The 18,855-nt window shown below is 45.3% G+C and overlaps 1 protein-coding gene and 1 long non-coding RNA gene across 8 annotated transcripts in view; one reads left to right on the top strand and one right to left on the bottom strand.

The window, feature by feature from the left end:
• Positions 1–7,869, bottom strand: part of CFAP20DC (CFAP20 domain containing) — a 180,046-nt gene extending 172,177 nt beyond the window's left edge. For 4 of the 7 annotated variants that reach the window (XM_075005364.1, XM_075005357.1, XM_075005360.1 and 1 more), the window contains exon 1: positions 7,773–7,856. The gene's annotated coding sequence lies outside the window, so the exon portion shown is untranslated. Of the gene's footprint in view, positions 1–7,772 lie in introns of all 7 variants that reach the window. The other 3 variants (XM_075005363.1, XM_075005359.1, XM_075005358.1) reach the window with 3 other exon arrangements.
• A 209-nt stretch (positions 7,870–8,078) lies between these two features.
• Positions 8,079–18,855, top strand: part of LOC142019165 (uncharacterized) — a 32,503-nt gene continuing 21,726 nt past the window's right edge. The window contains exon 1 of the long non-coding RNA XR_012647002.1: positions 8,079–8,111. This is a non-coding gene — a long non-coding RNA (uncharacterized LOC142019165). The remainder of the gene's footprint in view (positions 8,112–18,855) is intronic.

Here is an 18,855-nt window from a genome sequence, read left to right as displayed (position 1 = left end):
GAAGGCCAAATGTAAAAACCAGGAATTCTAGGCTCATTTCTTCCATAGGCTGCTGTTAATATTTTTGCTGTTCACAACCCTCACTGATGAGCATGGTCTTATGCACTTTGGAAGAGAACTCTAGTCTACAATGTAAGGGACTCAAATTTCATCCGTTTTGCCATTCTACCTTTAAGAATAAACATGCCCAAACTACTTTGCAATGTGGTTGGCTATACTATGTATAAGTACAGCACTAGCAAGCAGAGAAAACTTTGATCCCAGGGCCAAGATCAGAAACTGGGAAACGCTACAGTTAGTACTTCACTACTGTCTCACAAATAATGGTTTACCCACAAAGTGTCTTATTCCCCATCTAGAGACTGGTCCACAGAGAGCAGCGGTCAGCAACCTGTGGCTTTGGAGCTGCATGCCGCTCTTTTAGTAGCCACTTGCAGCTTTGAGCTCTGCTGCTGCTGACTGCACGTGTGGCTCTGGAGGTGGCTCCCACTTACACAGAATTTAAAAATAAATTCCATTTAAGCAGCGGGAACTCTGGAGCTGCTGAGCAGTCGGGGGCAGCAAGGCAGGGAGCCCAGAAGTGAAAGCTGCCCAGCAGGGCGCCGCCCCATGTGGGCTGAGGCCAGCTGGCAGAAGAGTAGGGGCGGCTGAGCCTGCCCCTGTGGGTGCCTTGCAGCCCACCAAGAAGGTGGTGGGGAGCAGTGGAGAAGCTACACACACTGAGGCAAGTTAATCCTGGGGGGGTGGAGCTTGGGGCTCAAAGGGGTTAATCCTGGGGGTAGGGGAGAGGTTGGGGCTCAAAGGGGTTAATGCTGGGGGTAGGGGAGAGCTTGGGGCTCAAAGGGGTTAATGCTGGGGGTAGGGGAGAGGTTGGGGCTCAGAGGGGTTAAGCATGGAGGGAGGGGGACCAGGTTTGCAGGATGGGGGTAAAGCCTGGGGATTGGGGTGGATCTGGGGGCTCAGGTGGGTACAGCCTGGAGATGGGGGTAACAACTTTCTAACTAGCACAAATAATTGTTACTGGTACTGTTATTAAAATAGGGTGATAAAAACATGGTTTGATGTTATTTATTAAGGACTGTCCCGTATTCACATGCACTGTGGCTCTTGAAGGATTAATTTTATTACTGAATTTGAAAAAATGGCTCTTCTCGCAATTTCAGTTGCAGACCCCTAACATAGAGGGTAACAGTCTACTTCTGGTACCAGTTAATGTTTTAGCAGCAGCTCAAATTGAAGAGATCTGTGTCATGGATCTCAAGTATTAGTTCAAACTCTGCTGATGACCCATGCAGAGGGAAAAAAGTATGTGACTATATAATTAAACTTTGTGTCTTAAGGCAGATACACAAGGGGCAGAATTAAGATTGCGCAGATAACCCTAATTCTGATTCTTGTCTTTACAACACTGATGTTCCTTAACTTCTTTTAAATCAGCCAGGCACACTGACGGGGTAGAAACAAAGAGGGCAATTGCCCCAGGGCCCAGTGATTCAAAGGAGCCAAAGGGACTCCCAGCCACCAATGCTACTGGAGGGGTGAAGCATTGGAATGTGCTGTCTAGAGAGGTGGTGGATTCTCCATCCCTTGAGGTTTTTAAATCCAGGCTTGACAAGGTCCTGGCTGAGATGACTTAGTGGGGGTTGATCCTGCTTGAAACAGGGGGCTGGACTAGATAACCTCCAGAGGTCCCTTCCAGCCCTCTGATTCCACGATTCTATGTGGTGGTGGCCACAGCCTGGGACCCCTTTAAATATCAGCTGCAGCACTGCACTGGGCACTCCACATAGCTCTGGGGGCAAGGGGTGGAAGGGGCACCACGTTCCAGGCAGTGCTGAGGGCTTCTACCCAAGGCCCCTCTGCTTCGGGGGGGTACAGAGTGGGCCCTCCCCACTTGCCCTGAGGCCCATGGTGACTGTGGCCCCTCTGAAATCAGCACTTACTGTGGCATTGGAATGCCCACGTTAATGAACTAGAGTCTTTCTTCTGCAAACCACGAGTTTAAATCCAACCTATTGCTCTGCAGAGACAGCAAGTTGTTTCTATTTAATGGCTATTTTGTGAGTTTGGTGGGTCTCATTTCCAGCTCTGACATCACAAACTCACCACCATGCATTCTGCTAATTGGCAGACTCAGTTGAGGCTAATAACTACAAAGACCACGGAGTCAAGGCTAACCTGGTTGGACCTGGAGGAAGTTTCCCCAATATCAGGGTTTAGGCAAACTGGAAGGGCAGTAAGGACTGCAAGCTTGCTATGTACAGAAAGAAATGTCATTTACTAGGGACGAAACTAATGCCTTTCACCAGTACGCAATCCAAACAATTTTTTAAAGCTGGAACATAGTTTTATGCAAATTAGCTCATTACACAATTTGCATATCATGTGATGTGGTATTCCAAAAAAACCCTAACAACTGATTAATAAAAGGGATCTTTTCACTTCAGTGGAAGTAAGATCAGACCAAAAGAGAGTAAGCAAGCAAATAGGTATCTGGCCAAACTATATAAATTCACTCATCTCTCAAAGCTGTATTATAACTGTGAACGTATCAATGAAAAGATTGCTTTTTCTAAAACATAAATGTATATATGTGTAATCTTTAGAATACTTGCAATAACAATACCAAAGACTATAATTCTTTTATTTTCTGTATGAAGATTGTTAGCTATTGGAGATATTACATATAAAATGAACGACAAATTTTTATAGCCTATCTACTATGATAGTACTAAGTGGTGCATGTTTGAAGCACTTAAGTGTCATTAGTTTCCAGTACCCTGGGACCAACACAGATTCAGCTACAGTGCACAAAACAGAAGAACATAATTTTTTTTTCCAGCTTGGTTTTCATACTGTAGTCCTATATAGGTCAAGAAGTTCATGTACTGCAAGGACTGAAACACAACACTTAATGAGGTTGCCTGAATCATCATAATACTGTATGGCTGTGTATACACTACACAGTGTACAGTGTGGATGCAGCTTGGCCACGTCCAGAGGATGAATAATGGAAGAATTCCAAAAGACATCCTGTAAGGTGAGCTAGCCTCTGGCAAAAGACCTCCCAGACGCCCCCAGTTGCGCTACAAAGATGTCTGCAAGAGAGACCTCAGAGAGGTAGACATCGAGCTGGACAACTGGGAAGAACTAGCAGATGACCGCAGCAGATGGAGGCAGGGGTTACACAAGGGCCTTCAGAAGGGCGAGATGAAGATCAGTCAGCTAGCAGAGGAGAAGCGAATGCACAAAAAGCACAGCAAGGACTTGCCAGACACCCACTACATCTGCAAGAGATGCAGCAAGGACTGTCACTCTCGTGTGGGTCTTCATAGTCACAATAGACGCTGTAAATGAAGTCCTCAATTGAAACTTTAAAGGGCGCGATCCATAGTCTATGCAGACTGAAGGATGCCTACTACTACTACACTACAAAATAACTTCAAAGTAAGCAACTTCGACGCAGAGTTAAACTACTCCATTCCTGGGTAAGGACTTCAAAGTTGGCTTCGAAGTTAACTTAGAAGCAAGGGAAAAATATGTGTAGACTCTCTTCTGGCTACTTCGAAGAAGTGCCTAACTTCAAAGTTAACTCTGACGTTAGTTCGTAGCGTAGACATATGTTTTAAGTAGAACATTCCAGGAAAATTGAGATTTGCATCTTCTTCCACCCTCACACCTCAAAAAATCTTAATTTATGGACTGAAAAAAGTGCTCAAAATCGAGAGAGATTAGGGTTTTTTTTTAATAAAAAAACTAAAGCAACTTGAAATGTAAAGACCTCCAGTTTTAATGTTTTTTTTCAAACAAACAGATACCATTTTTACAGAATACTGTAAAAAGTGTAATTCTTTCTATTTTTAGCTATGGATCAAAATTCTTATTTTATTGCCCTGTAGCATGTACTTTCAGTACAATGTATCTGCCCAACTGGGAATAAAGTAGCTGCAGCATCAAAGTCAACAACAGAGCATCAGTACTGTTTATAAAATTACTGTTACACTGTAAGATGCCTTCATTTTCATATACGTGAACTCTATTAGGAATTATTTCACAATGCTCCTAAGCTGTACACTGATTTTTTAAAAAAAATCCTTAGCTCCATGATGCTTCCCAAAACCAAAAACGAAGTACAACATACTTTTATTTATCTGAATAGCGTAGGAGAGACAGATTTTATTTACAATAAGCCGTCCTTTGGTATCTTAGATTACCATCATTATTAAGGCTGTATCTATACTCACCTGGAAGGTCGACGACTGATACGCAATTTTAGGTACGCCAGTTGCGTACCTAAAATCGACCTTTCAGTCATCCACTTCCATGCCTGTCTTCACGGCAGAAGGTCAACAGGAGTGCTCCTCCTGCTGACCTTCCTTAATCCTTGTGGCTAGCGAGGAATTCCAGAGTTGATGTTGACCACGGAATGAGCCTTTTCATGCATGCAATTGATCCTCCATGGTCAGCATAGCTGTAGCCTCAGATAATCAGGAGTTTAGCTAATCGATTAGTGCAGAAGCCACTGAACAGCCGGTGGCCTCCCACCCGGCCAGGGCCTTGCTGTCGTTCTCCTCAGAGCCCTGGACGGGGGAGCTGTGTTTTGCCCTACTGAGAATGACAACACACTCTCCCTCCCACACCTTGCAACCACAAAGATCAGGTCTCACTGGCCTTCATATTAATGAACATAATTTGATGTTATCAATACTGTAGCAGCCCTCTGCAGCTCTTCTTTCATGACCCCACTCACTAATTCCGACCTAATAGTAAATATGTAGGGTTCCTCATGACTGTCATGCCAAAATTTTAGACCCAAATATATCCTGATCCAGCAACAATGGAATTCGCCTCCGCCAACTCTTTATTCTTTACAACAAAACTTTTACTACGTAAGAATAGCTTTATGATCTATCACCATTTATGTGCAAAAAATGAATTCTGTGTCTCTTTGGCTCTCCAACTATTTTTCTTACATAATTTCAAGGTTTTTTTACCCGCCACAACTGCATCTTGACAAGCTTACATAGAGTAAAAGGTAAGTTTATTTTGCTTTTCCACAGATAAACATGATTTTAAAAACATTTGTTAAATAATGCATAACTGACTATGCCAGAATCCTGTAAACGCATATGTACATGATCAACTTGACTCATATAAAGAATTCCATTGACTTCTACAGGAGTAAAGTTATGTGCATATGTTTGGAAGACTGAGGTTCTAGAAAATAGTAAATAGTTTAGTTTACTAGTTTAGTAAATAGTGTTTACTGAAGATAGGTGAATTTGTAGCTAGTACTAATTTTTGAAAAATGACACACATATTACTTTTGGCAGGGAAAGAAGACTTAAGTCTAAGATTGTTAATACATATAACTCAACATCACAGTCTTAAAGCTAATGCTGATTTATGATAGGCTGGAATGCAACAGAGAAAGCAGTTAATCGTGGATGAAGGATTTTAGCATCTTCTAGACAAATGAAGTCTATGTACTGAATATTTAAAACTAGAGGTCCAACACAGTGCTATATATTTTCTCAGAATCCAAGTTAACATAACAGATGGTAAAATGGGACATTAAGACCATACCAAAACTATCCATGTTTCAATAAAAAATAAAGTAAAAAATAGTCTTTGCAGAAAACTGCAGGATAAAATAAATTGGTGTTTCATTGTTATACAAGTTAAAGCTACGAACAATTCTTTGCAATATGTATCCTACATGAGCTCAAACACCTATGCCAATAAATAACTCTTTTCTTCTACAAAATACTCAAGCTTTTAGATGAGTGCACTGTACTTTTCAGCAGGTGAAACATGTTAATGAACATAATTTGATGTTATCAATACTGTAACAAATCTACAGTAAGTTTCACTGATTACATATACAGCACTGAAGATTCCTGCTAAACATAGTTAACACTAAGATAAAGTGACGAAAACTAGACTGCAGAGAACAATCCTGACACAGTCAACAGGACATAATGTGTTGGGTTGCTGTCACTCCCATCACTGATATAATTTCTGGTAAGCATGGAGCTAGAAACTGAGAAAATCCAAGTACCACTTCTTGTCCGTTTTTAGCTCTATCCATTGAAATACTGAGCAGAGTGCAGCTGATGACAAACCCCAGAGCTGAACACCAATTAGGACAGTCTTGGAGCCCCCCCAAATATTATAGCTCAACTTTCTCTGATGTACCTTCAGCATTTGCTCATTTGAACAACAGATTGGGGGTGTTATATTTTTTGTTTTATTTCTTAGCACTAGACAGTTATCTTTTATATTTATACTTCCCTCCCCATAAAGCAGTGGTTCTTAACCTTCACTGCAGCCTGAACCCCTTTAGTTCTCAAAATATGTTCTGGCACCCCTTATCAAAAATGGAGATGAGGAGGCCTATACACTTTTAATGCATTATGTAAAATAGTTTTATGTTATGACTCCCCACAAATGATAGTAGAGAAGGCATATAAAAATACTCAAGGACTACCCAGAGATGTTGCTGAGTTTTGCCTTGGAAGTAAGCTATAACCAAGGTGCTAACAGTCAGCAGCTAACTGAATTCAAACAAAGCTGCTGCGCTGCCACATCATCATCTGCACATGTGTCAAGAAATACCCCACAACATGGCAGTACACTGTATTTTATAGGGAGATAATTTCATTACAATTAGCTTAAAAACTTGAAAATAATTTTTGTTTGCATATTAATCATTAAAACCCTATAATGTTAATAAATACAGAGGTTTGATGAAACAAAGTAGCTGTACTTACATGCCTGTGCTTAATTTGTGTTTTCAATGATTTACTTTCTAAAAAAATATGGCATATCATGCACCCCTAGAAAGGGCATCATGCACCCCAGGTTAAGAACCACTACCATAAAGGCATGGGCATTTTAGACCACTTCACCACACATTTCAACAGAACAATGTTCTCATACTAACAAGGACATTTTAAGGCACTACCATCACACTCAATGGAGACAGGCCACCATCCTATAAAGTACCCCCTCCCAATGACAAAACACGTTTCCATAGCAATAATGAAGAATGGCTGAACTACTCATCCCCAAATGCACTTCTGAGAGTGTTAATATTCCAAAGTCACCCACTGGCAGCAGGACAGAAAAGCTCATACAGGGAATTATGGGGGCAGGAGGGACAGGTCTGAAAGGTGTTCTCATGTGGCAATCATGGGGGGTTGCGGCGGAGACATCACCAAACAAAGTCTCACCAAGGGGGTGGGAGGAGATAGGGGGTTTTCACCTTGGGGAGTGCATAAGAATTTCACACTAGGGCACTGTGGTGGAGGGACACATTGCACCTGACTCTCTCGCCTCTAGGAAACCTACGAAGGAGATGAGGGGGTCTCCCATGGGGAAGTGTGAGGGGCGCTATGGACCATGTGTGTCAAGGCAGGAGCTCTAACCCATGGAAATGTGAAGGGAGTGTGTATACATGTCACAGGAGTGTTCAGCAGGGGCAGTGTGTGTGCACCTCACCTATGGGTGCTCAACTAGGGCAGTACATGTGGGGGGGCGGGCATCACTCACAGAGGTACTCAGCTGGGGCAATGTACTTGGGGGGGTGCGCCTCAGCTACGGGAGGTTCGGCTAGGGCACTGCACCAGGGTATACTTCACCCCCTGCGGGTTTCAGCTGCGGCAGTGCACAGGGGTGCGCCTCGCCTCCGGGGTGCTCAGCTGGGGCGGCGTTTCGGGGTACACCTACTGGGGGGCTCAGCTGGTGAGTTACGCGGGGGCGCGCCTGACCTGCGGCGTTTCGGGGAGCGGCTGAGCTGGGGCTGTCTACGTGGGGGGTGAGGCGCCGCCTCACCTGGGGGAACCACGTCACAACGGAACCTGCGTCCGCGGCACTAGTTACTCGCTGCGCCTGCGCCTCAGGGAGGGAGCGCGAGCGCGAGCGCGAGCCAGTGGCCGCGCGGGGGCGGAGCCTGCTTCTGTGGGCGCTTCCCGCCCTCCCGTTCCAAACGGCGAGGGGCGGCGCGGAGGAGGAGTCGAGTGCCTGAGGTGTCCGCCGGCGGGAGCCCGCCCCCGCCCTCCCTGGCTCCTCCAGCCGCCCGGCAAGCAGCGTCCGCAGCGCGCTCCCAGGTGGGCTGAGCGCCCTCCTCTTCGCGGGCACAGCCCGGGGCGGGGCGGGGCGGGGCGGTGGGGCTGCCGAGGCTGGGCGGAAGTAACGGCGAAGGACCAGTACTGGGGCACAGCAGCTATTAGCTTCCTTCTTCTCCTAGCTCCGCACCACCCCACGCCGGGAGCGGCGAGGGGCCTGGGGCTGCCCGGGCTGCTCTGACTGGCCCCTGCCCCCTGGCCTCGGGTGACCGTTGGCAGCAGTGCTGGGCCCGCCAGAGCGGGGATCTCCGAGCGCTGGGTCCGAAGGCGCTGGGCCGGGCCTCGGCTTGTCTCCCAGGCGGCATGAGCAGAAGGAATAAGGGGGCTTCGAAGTAGGCGGTGTCCTTTCGAAAAGGAGCCCCGTCGGGACCAGCCGCGTCAATTTCGAAGTGCCGCAGCCGCCCGCATGCTAATGAAGCGCTGTATATGCATTTCAGCGCTTCATTAGTAAACTTCAAAATGGCCATTTGAATGGCCATTTCGAAGTTTGGGGCTAGTGTAGACATGGCCCTGGAGAAGTAGTTTTTCTTAATACCCAATCTACTCCTTTTCTTCTGTAACTTCAGACTATTGCTCCTTGTTCTACCCTCTGTCACCACTGAGAACAGTTTCTCTCCATCCTCTTTAGAGCTCCCCTTCAGGAAGTTGAAGACTGCCATTAAATCACCCCTCAGTCTTCTCTTCTCAGTCTTCTCTTCTAAATAAGTCCAAATTCCTCAGCCTCTCCTCATAGGTCATGTGCTCTAGCCTTAATCACTTTTGTTGCCGTTCGCTGAATCTGCTCCAGCACATCCACATCCTTTTTATACTGGGGGGGCCCAAAACTGGACACAATATTCCAAATGTGGCCTCACCAGCGCTGAATAGAGGGGAACAGCCACTTCTCTCGATTTGCTTTCAATGCTCCTCTTAACGCACCCTAATATGCCATTAGCCTTCTTGGCTACAAGGGCACGCTGTTTACTCATATCCAGCCTTTCATCCACCATAACCCCTAGGTCTCTTTCCTCTGTACTGCTGCTTAGCCTGTCAGTCCTCAGCCTATAACAATGTTTGGGGTTCTTCTGTCCCAAGTGCAGGACTCTACACTTTTCCTTGCCGGACTGCATCAGATTTCTTTTGGCCCAATCATCTAATTCATCCAGGTCACTCTGGGTCCTATCTACCTTTACCCCCTAGCTCAGTGTTGTCTGCAAACTTGCTGACAGTGCAATCTGGTCCCTCATCTTCAATAAAGATGTTGAACACCACCAGCCTCAGAACCAACTGCCATTCAGATATTGGCTATGTCTACACGTGCCCCAAACTTCGAAATGGCCATGCAAATGGCCATTTCGAAGTTTACTAATGAAGCGCTGAAATGCATATTCAGCGCTTCATTAGCATGCGGGTGGCAGCAGCGCTTCGAAATTGACGTGCCTTGCCGCCGCGCGGCGCGTCCAGACGGGGCTCCTTTTCGAAAGGAAGCCACCTACTTCGAAGTCCCCTTATTCCCATAAGCTCATGGGAATAAGGGGACTTTGAAATAGGCGGGGCCCTTTCGAAAAGGAGCCCCGTCTGGACGCGCCGCGCAGCGGCAAGGCGCATCAATTCCGAAGCGCTGCTGCCACCCGCATGCTAATGAAGCGCTGAATATGCATTTCAGTGCTTCATTAGTAAACTTCGAAATGGCCATCGAAGTTTGGGGCACGTGTAGACACGGCCCTTGAGTCCTTGACCACTACCTGTTGGTCCTGACCGTCAAGCCAGCTTTCTATCCATCTTATAGTCCATGGATCTTGTAGTCTTGGGCCAGGTTGTTCCAAGTGTTGACACCGATGCTGCACTTTTTCATGTATGCCTTCAACATGTCCTTATATTGCTTCGTCAGGCCCCAGTGCTCTTCTGTTCTTCCTCCAGTTCAGAAACAGAATCTATTCTGGGAGGTGCTGATCAGACATCCGAACCACATGACCGGTGAAGTTGTTGATGAATGATAATGGCTTCAATTCTGGTCATGTTCAATCCTTCCAGGAGGCTAGTGTTCATCTGCCTATCCTCCTAAGAGATATTTAGGATACTTCAGTGGGGCAACTTTGGTGATTTTGATCTGAGTGCTTTCTTCAGTATTACCATGCATGGTTGTCAGGTCACCCAAATCAAATGTCTTTTGAAAGTTAAAACATAGATCGTCCCAATGCTTGTTTGCACACTGCTTGGATTCTCGCTGAAGAACTGATCTTGTGTGTTGAAGTTTATCTCTTGTGCTTTGAAATCTTTGTTAGAGAATTTACATGTTCCAAAGGCAGATTTGGTACGTTTGTATATTGCATCTCTCAGCATGGACCATGTTTGATCAATGGTTTGTTGGTGAGGTTTGTGTTCCATTTTGCAAGTAAGATCATCTGTGAAGACAGAGCATTTCAGTGCATCTCTGCTATTGAGGGTATTGATTTTTGGCTTATTGCATTCCTTTGTCATACAGACTTTCTTTAAGACAATTTTCACTCAGCTGGTGATTAAAGTGTGATCGGGGTCACAACCTGTCCTGTGATATGTGCATGTAATTTGGATGGCATTGAGATGTTTCCTGCATACCAGTACAAGGTCAAGTTGATGCCAGTGACCAGATCTGGGGTGGTGCCATGAAACCTTGTGACACTCTTTCAAGTTAAAGAAAGTATTAGTGATGCAGAACTGATTCTGAGAGCTGAATTCGAGAAGTCTTTGACCATATTTGTTCATTTTCCCAATGCTGCGATGACCGAGGCAGATGGGCCAGGGCTGATGGTCTCATCCAGCTCTTGCACTGAAGTCACCAAGGATGTACAGTTGTTTGCCACTTGGAAAGGAGTTGATAACTTTCTGAAGATTGTAGTAAAAGTGGTCCTTGTCTTTGGTGAATGATGCCAATGTGGGTGCATAAGCACAGATGATGTTGACATATCCTGTCTTGGTGCAGAGCTTCAGGAATATAATATGTTCTGATTCAGCTGTGGGCATATTGATAGATTTCAGCAGATTGTTCTGACCAGCAAATGCAACTCCGTAGAGGTGGTGTTCCTATGAACTCATGCCCGTTCAGGAGAAAGTGTAGTTGGTTTCTTTCACTGACCCAGCACCTGCCAGCCTGGTTTCCTGGAGAGCAGCAATGTTGACGTTTCATTTGTGTAGCTGTTGATCTATGACTGCTGTTTTGCATATTGAGTCAGTATTCATAAGGTCATGGGCAGATTCAAGTCCCAGGCGCATGGTCTACACATTCCAGCTACTGAGCCAGAGACAAGTTGATTTATTATTTTGCTTTTTGGCAGGTATGTCATTTACATCTACTTTTCGATTTTTGGTCTGTCCCCATGCACCCAATGAGGAAGGCAGATGTGGCAGGTCAGCACCTCATTGACCAGGGGTTGCTTGGCTTGAGGCGGGCGGTAGCTGACCAGTAGAGCACGATGACTCTTCCCAACCACAAAATTGACCCACGGTGGTGTCCTTGCCAGTTGAGGAGTGCTTATAATCCATAACTGCCACTTCCCATGTTGTTTCCATGCTGTCAGCAAGGGTGGGCTGTCCTCTCCATTTGACACTCTGTTACATGCTGCATTGCCTGGGCTAGTGTTTGGAGCAAGTGCATTGCCCAAGTGGCACTATCCCTCTCTCAGTTGCCTCAGTTGAATCTAACGGAAAGACAGAAGTTAGTACGTTTGGAACTGAGGTGACTGCAAGGAGATGCCATAAAGCGGGTTTGGTGAATCCTCCCAGATAACCAACTTAGGGTCTCCATTCCGGCTTTTCTCTCTGGGTTTACTCCCATAGTCTTTGGATCTCCCAAACCTACCCACAAGGCAGTGGGAAATTTTCTGACAGGGTTATCTTCTCTGGGGTGACATAAGGAGTCATGCTTCCATGGATGCCTGTGACCAAATCATGGTTCGTGTGCTTGACGGCACCCAGGAGCCAAACCCCAAACAAATCCATTCCTCTCTGTGCAAAAGCTACACATAGAGAAAGGTCACAAAGATGGCCCTCCCCATCAACCAAAGAGAGACATGCACAATGACTGGATGCCTCCCCCTAGCGACAACCATCCGCACTGAGCTCTACAATAAACACAAGTGTTTCATTAAGTACAAAAAGTAGGACGCCAGTAGCCGCAAGTGAAAACAGACTGATCAAAGCAAGTTACCAAATCAAAATGAAAAATGCCAGTCAACTCCAACACATCACAAAATGTGCTGCATGCAAACTCCTACCCCAAACAATTGTTCATTTTCTCATTTGTACTGATGATTTGTGTGTGTGTGTGTGTGTGTGTGTATAATATTGTGGCAGACTGCTGCCTGTAGGCTGCAGGAGCCTTCTCATATTGGAGATACCGGGGAAAGTGGGCATGCAGGAGCCTTCTAGAAGGCAGATATGCCGGGTGGTGGGATAATGTTTTTCTGTTCCCTGAGTGAGCCTAATTAGGGCAGGCAGCTAGGGCCTCCTTAGGAATCATCCACAGCTGAGGCCCTGGATGCCGTGTAAAAAGCTCCCTGCCTGGTAGCAGGGGGGAAGGTTTTGGAAGGTGCACCAGAGAGAAGGTGGGAGCAGAGCAAGAAGGTACTGTGGGGAAGTGGTGGGTGAAGTGGCCCAGGGTGAGTCTGCTACATTGGGGCAGGGGTGAAGGCCCTGCCAGCTACTGCTTGTCCTTTTAGGGACCCTGGATTGGAGTCCAGGGTAGAGGGTGGTCTGGACTTCTCCCACACTTCCCCAGAGGGTTACTCCACTGGAGTAGGCGAGGGCCTGCAAGGGGACTGGCTTTTTTCTCCCCATTCTGGACTTGCCTATGATGAGGATGGCTCACTAAGCGGAGACACCTGCCTCTGGAAAGGCCTGGGCAGTTAAGGAGTCTCCGTGAGTCTCTGAAGCACAACAGAGAGCCACCAGGAAGTGCAGGGACTGACAGGGGAAATTGTCACGGGGTGTGTGTGTGTGTGTGTGTGTGTGTGTGTGTAAAAAAAATGTGTAAAATGAGCATTAGCTGCTTTTTTTCCTGTCCCGTGGAACCATTTTAAATGCTGTATGATTGATCATTATATAATGCAATTGTGTTTCCCCTGATTTCTTTAGAACTCAGTTTAGAGTAATTTATAGAACATACTTGGTACATTTTCTATTGTAAGTTGTATAGTAGAGTTGTGAGTCTGGAAAGAAACTATTTTAATCTTACTCTCAATATTTCAGAGGGTTTTACCCTTAAAAAGAACTGATGGCTTTATCATAGAGCCTTCTAAATAGTTGATCACTGTATGCGTTTATATTTCAAGCTATTCATTTAATTGGTAAAATTCCCTAATAGTTTAGCAGGCTTAAAAGGGGTTAGGTGCTTGTATGAAGAGAAAAATGTTTGCAATTACACTAGCTGGGTTAAAAATCCTCATGCTTGGGGGAGCATAAATTAATTACTATTTGGAGTCAAAAAGAGTTCCTTCACCTTTTCTGGAAGAGTATTCAACAATGGAGAAGAGTTTTACAGAGATTTTCTTCTGAAGCAATATCAAGGTGTAAGATATTTGATTTGGCCATCCAAAATGATCTGTTTTAGTGTGGCATTTCCTATATCCTTTTGTGCTAAGATAGGACAAAACCTAGCCTTTATTCATTCTGATTTTTGTCATTTTTCTTTCATACGATTTTTTTTCACTGAAGCCGTGTCTACACGTGCACGCTATTTCGAAGTAGCGGTGCCAACTTCGAAATAGCGCCCATCACGGCTACACGCGTCGGGCGCTATTTCGAAGTTGAAATCGACGTTAGGCGGCGAGACGTCTAAGTCGCTAACCCCATGAGGGGATGGGAATAGCGCCCTACTTCGACGTTCAACGTCGAAGTAGGGAACGTGTAGACGATCCGCGTCCCACAACATCGAAATAGCGGGGTCCTCCATGGCGGCCATCAGCTGAGGGGTTGAGAGACGCTCTCTCTCCAGCCCTTGTGGGGCTCTATGGTCACCGTGTGCCGCAGCCCTTAGCCCAGGGCTTCTGGCTGCTGCTGCTGCAGCTGGGGATCCATGCTGCATGCACAGGGTCTGCAACTAGTTGTCGGCTCTGTGTATCTTGCACTGTTTAGTGAAAGTGTGTCTGGGAGGGGCCCTTTAAGGGAGCGACTTGCTGTTGAGTCTGCCCTGTGACCCTGTCTGCAGCTGTGCCTGGCACCCTTATTTCGATGTGTGCTACTTTGGCGTGTAGACGTTCCCTCGCAGGGCCTATTTCGATGTGGTGCTGCGCAATGTCGATGTTGAACATTGACGTTGGCAGCCCTGGAGGATGTGTAGACGTTATTCATCAACATAGCCTATTTCGAAATAGGCTACTTCGATGTAGGGTTCACGTGTAGACGTAGCCTGAAAAGATTAAGATAAATGGCCAACTTATGGTTTGGTTTAGTTCATCCATCTAAGTTAACCCTAATTTTTATATCTGTGCATTTTTAATTATTTCTTGTTCATGTTGTTTAGCATTTCTTATGTTATGCACTAAATATAGAGGACTGTTGGATTTCTTTACATCTTTTGAATCAATTTTTGGTGAAGATAACATAAACTCAAATAATACTGCCCCCCCACACACAGAGAAATTCAGATAAATGTACAAACTTAAGGACTGATTTTGAGAAATAGTGAGCATCTGCACTGTTACGGAGTTCCTTGGACTTATGGGTGGTCAAGACTTTATAGAATCAAGCCCCAAAAGAAGCTATATAGAACTGATGTAAAATAAAATAGAATACAAAAATAATTTGAGTTTAAACCCAGTGCAACTTTTCATGAAATAACATAAAGCATATGACACTGATACACTATCCCCAACCTTTTGATATAAATAATTACGTATAGGAAATATTAGTATTCAAGTCAATTTTAACATGGTTCAATAAGTTCCCCTAACCTGCTTTGTGCTTGGGTAATTTACTTTGCATTTATAGATTACTCTTTCAAAAGATGATGGATACAGTGGGTTTTGAACATTCATGTGCCTGTCTTCTGTCTTGTAGATTTCCTTTCCCTCTCAATATTTACTGATGGTACAGGGTGTTTTACACTATGAAAAATAGAAATGCGTGGCTTCGTAGGTTTATAAGGGAAAGTTCTCCTTCAAGCAGTGTCCCTGTGGGTGCTCCAGATAATGTGTCTTAGCATCCTGTGCTTATAATCAGAGATTTTTCAGCAGTGGTACCCCTGGCAATGGAACATGTGTGGTATGTTGCTCATGCTTGTAGCAGCCATTTACCATTGCATGCCACCCACCCTTCCTCAGTTCCTACTCTGCCACCCTTGGCTTAGGTTGGAACCTCAGCTGCTCTGAGTCCACCTTCATTCAGCCTTGTTTTTTCTTACCTTAAATGCTTTTTAGTTTACCCTTGTGCATCTTCATTGACTTTTAATTCATTTATAAAAAAATTCTTTTTTCTCTCCGCTCCACTTTGTGCCTATAACCAGCAACCATGCCTATCTCCCAGGTTTTAAATGATGCTTATCATGACAGCTATCTAGTCCCATCTCCCATAGTTACACAGAATGCATCCGCTGCCTAGGTGAGGAACACGTACCCCAAAAATGTTCTGTCTACAAAAAACTTTCAGCAAAATACCCAAAAGCTAGGGATTTTCAATGGAAATTGGTAATCATGGTGAAGTCCTTTAGGTCAGCATCAGACCCTGAGTCTAGGTCGCTGCTGAGACAAATAGCATTGCTATCATCTCTGACCAAGGACCATCAGAAGCAAAGCAAGTGACAAAACATAGGCTTCCCATCTTGCCCCAGGGAGAACAGCCTAAGGAAAAAGGTTCTCTGACAGAAAGGACAGCCTGGGTGCTGATGGCACACTGTGCTCTAGACACTGAGGTACCTGAGGAGAGAAGGCTAGAGACAAGTTTATCCCTACTTCTGGAGCATGGCCAAAGAAGCATATTAGTAGTCTGACACCTCTGGCATCAACGAAATCGATACCAAGTGCTGACAAGCTGCCACAGGCCAAATTGGCACTGGCACCCATTGCTCAAGCACCCTCGGTACTGATTGCAGCACGACCCCTGGTACTGTGGGCCTGCAGAACTCCAGGACCAACTGCATTGCATTCTCTGGTACCGAGCTTCACAGTACTGGCACCACTAATGACCCACTGGAACTGACTGTTAACTTCAGTACCCTGCATGCTTCTCTTTGGTACCAACATTACCTGATTATATCAGGCACTGATGATAGTCACCCCATGAGCTGCGTCAGGGCTGTTGTACGTATTTGATGAAGTCTGATAGCTCCTACCAGCATCATACATGCCTAGACATTCTTCCCTCAAGCAGCTCTTGCATCTCCCACCAGTACTGACACCTCAATGGCCCCAATATCGTTGAATGCCTCTGGTACCAATGCCACCAACGTGGCCATACTGGGAACTCTGAGCTCAGTACTGACCACTAGTTCCACTTGCTCTCAAATCAGCCACATCACAGCCCACCCAACCAATCCTGTCTATCACCTTCTTCCCATGTGGAACTAGATGAATTAGAACAGGAGCCCCAGCAGGACAACAGAACACCACTGGTCATCACCTACAGTCCCCAACTCAAACCACTGCAATGAATTATTAAAGACCTACAACCTATCCTTAATCAGGATGCCACACTCCAGAAGGCCCTAGGTGACATGACTGTTCTCTCGTATAGACAACCTCCCAACCTTATGAGGATTCTAACCAATAGCCACAATCTGTACCACAGGAATACCAGTCCTGGGACTTTTCCTTGCAACAAAGCCCGCTGCCAGCTTTGTCCACGTATTTATTCTGGTGATACCATCACTGGACCTAACCAGGTTACTCACAAAATCACGGGCACATTCTCATGCTCCTCATCTAACATCATATATACCATCATGTGCCAACAATGCCCAGATGCTTTGTATATTGGACAGACTTCAAACTCTCTCAGACAAAGAGTTAATGGGCAGAAAACAGATATCAAAACATTCCTGATCCACAAACCAATTAGTCTACATTTTAATGGAATGGGCCATTCTGTTAATGGCTTAAGAGTCTGCGTTTTAGTGAAGAAGAATTTCCAGTCTGCTTTACAAAGAGAAGCTGCTGAACTCTCTCTCATATTCAAATTTGACACATTAACACGTGGTTTGAACCAGGATGCAAACTTTCTGGGACATTATAGGGGCTCTTTTGGCATATTTGGCTTAATCTAATTCTTGACCTCCCCCCCGCCCCCGCCCATCTGCTGTCTGATTTGCTCAACTGGATAATTTTTTTTCTGATTTGTCAACTTTGATTACTGTTTTGGTTCTCTGTGCCTTAAATATTGAGTCTGTTTTGGTATGGCTATGGTCTGAAGAAGTGGGTCTGTCCCACAGAAGCTCACCTAATAAATTATTTTGTTAGTCTTTAAAGTGCTACTTGACTGCTTTTTTGTTTTGATAGTATATAGACTAACATGGTTCCTTCTCTGTTACTATCCAGCAGGACAAGGAACCTACCTACTGATATCTCCTTCTCATCGCCACATGAGACAATAATGTCCACACCACCAACTGTAGGGAATGATTTCAAGCTCTTTCAAGAATTTTTTAAAAGGGTTACTGACTCTCTAGAAATATCCTTAGCTGAGCTCCAAGAGCTCCAACATAACCTTACCAATATCCTGCATGCCCTTCCCATCCAGCAAGGTAGCCCTCCCCATAAATGAGTTTATTATGGACCCTGCCACTAAAATATGGCAAACTCCTGCCTCAATACCATCCACCACTCTCTGGTTCGTCATCTTGTTGTGGTGAGTGGGCTTGTGTGTTCTAATGAACCCGAGAGTGATGCCTTAGGGAGACTTGTATTCCCAGCGGGGTTACCCATGGTGGCAAGGTCAAGGGGGAGGATCCAAAGAAAGAACAATTCTAAAAGTCGTCAATGGCAGAACAGGCAGAGGAGAGCAGGAGTAGTGCTATAATGGCTGTGAAGGCTGCAGCAGCCAGGAGACTCCCATTCGTTGTGGATCCCATGCCATTGTACCTGACATTCTATCCGTCAAAAAAAATGTATGGTGACTGCAGTACAACAGTTTCCTCCACATTAAAAGAATGTACGGATGTCTCCCTCTGCCTACTACTCTGCTAAAGAAGAAAAGAGAGTCAAAAACTGCCCCGCTCCTCTCCAACAGCTACCAATACTTGGCCCTTCTGTGATAAGACCTGAGGCTCCAGAATTGGATAGATCATCCATCAGTGGATTCACAAATAGGAGGGTGACTTGAAAACATCCTACTCATTATTGAGTGACCACCAAGGGTAACCACCCACCACTAATAGGGCTGATAGAAAATGTTTCGTACCACCAAAAGGGGCAGAATTTTTATTCATCTATCCTGCTCGTAATTCTCTGGTGGAGAGACTGTATGCCACAGAAGCAAACAAACCCAATTCCAGACCACACCTTATAACAAGGACTGAAGGAGATTAGACTTATTGGGAAGAAAGTCCTACTTGTCAGCATTCCTACAATTTTGAATTGCCAAACATTCCACCCTCCTCACACAATACACTTACAATGTGTAGTACCCAGAGGCACTGAGACCTCATCTGGGGTGAGTGAAGTCTCTGCTCTACAGCCTGCATTGAGAGTCAGGTGGCCTTTAGCCATGGTAGAGTACAGGGCTTTAGACCCTATGCTTGCAGGTTCTATCTCTCAGGCCAGCAACCTGGGTCTGTTGG

The sequence above is a fragment of the Carettochelys insculpta genome, chromosome 11, assembly GCF_033958435.1.
Source record: "Carettochelys insculpta isolate YL-2023 chromosome 11, ASM3395843v1, whole genome shotgun sequence".
NCBI lineage: Eukaryota > Metazoa > Chordata > Testudines > Carettochelyidae > Carettochelys > Carettochelys insculpta.
This window is presented reverse-complemented; position numbering and strand designations above follow the sequence as displayed.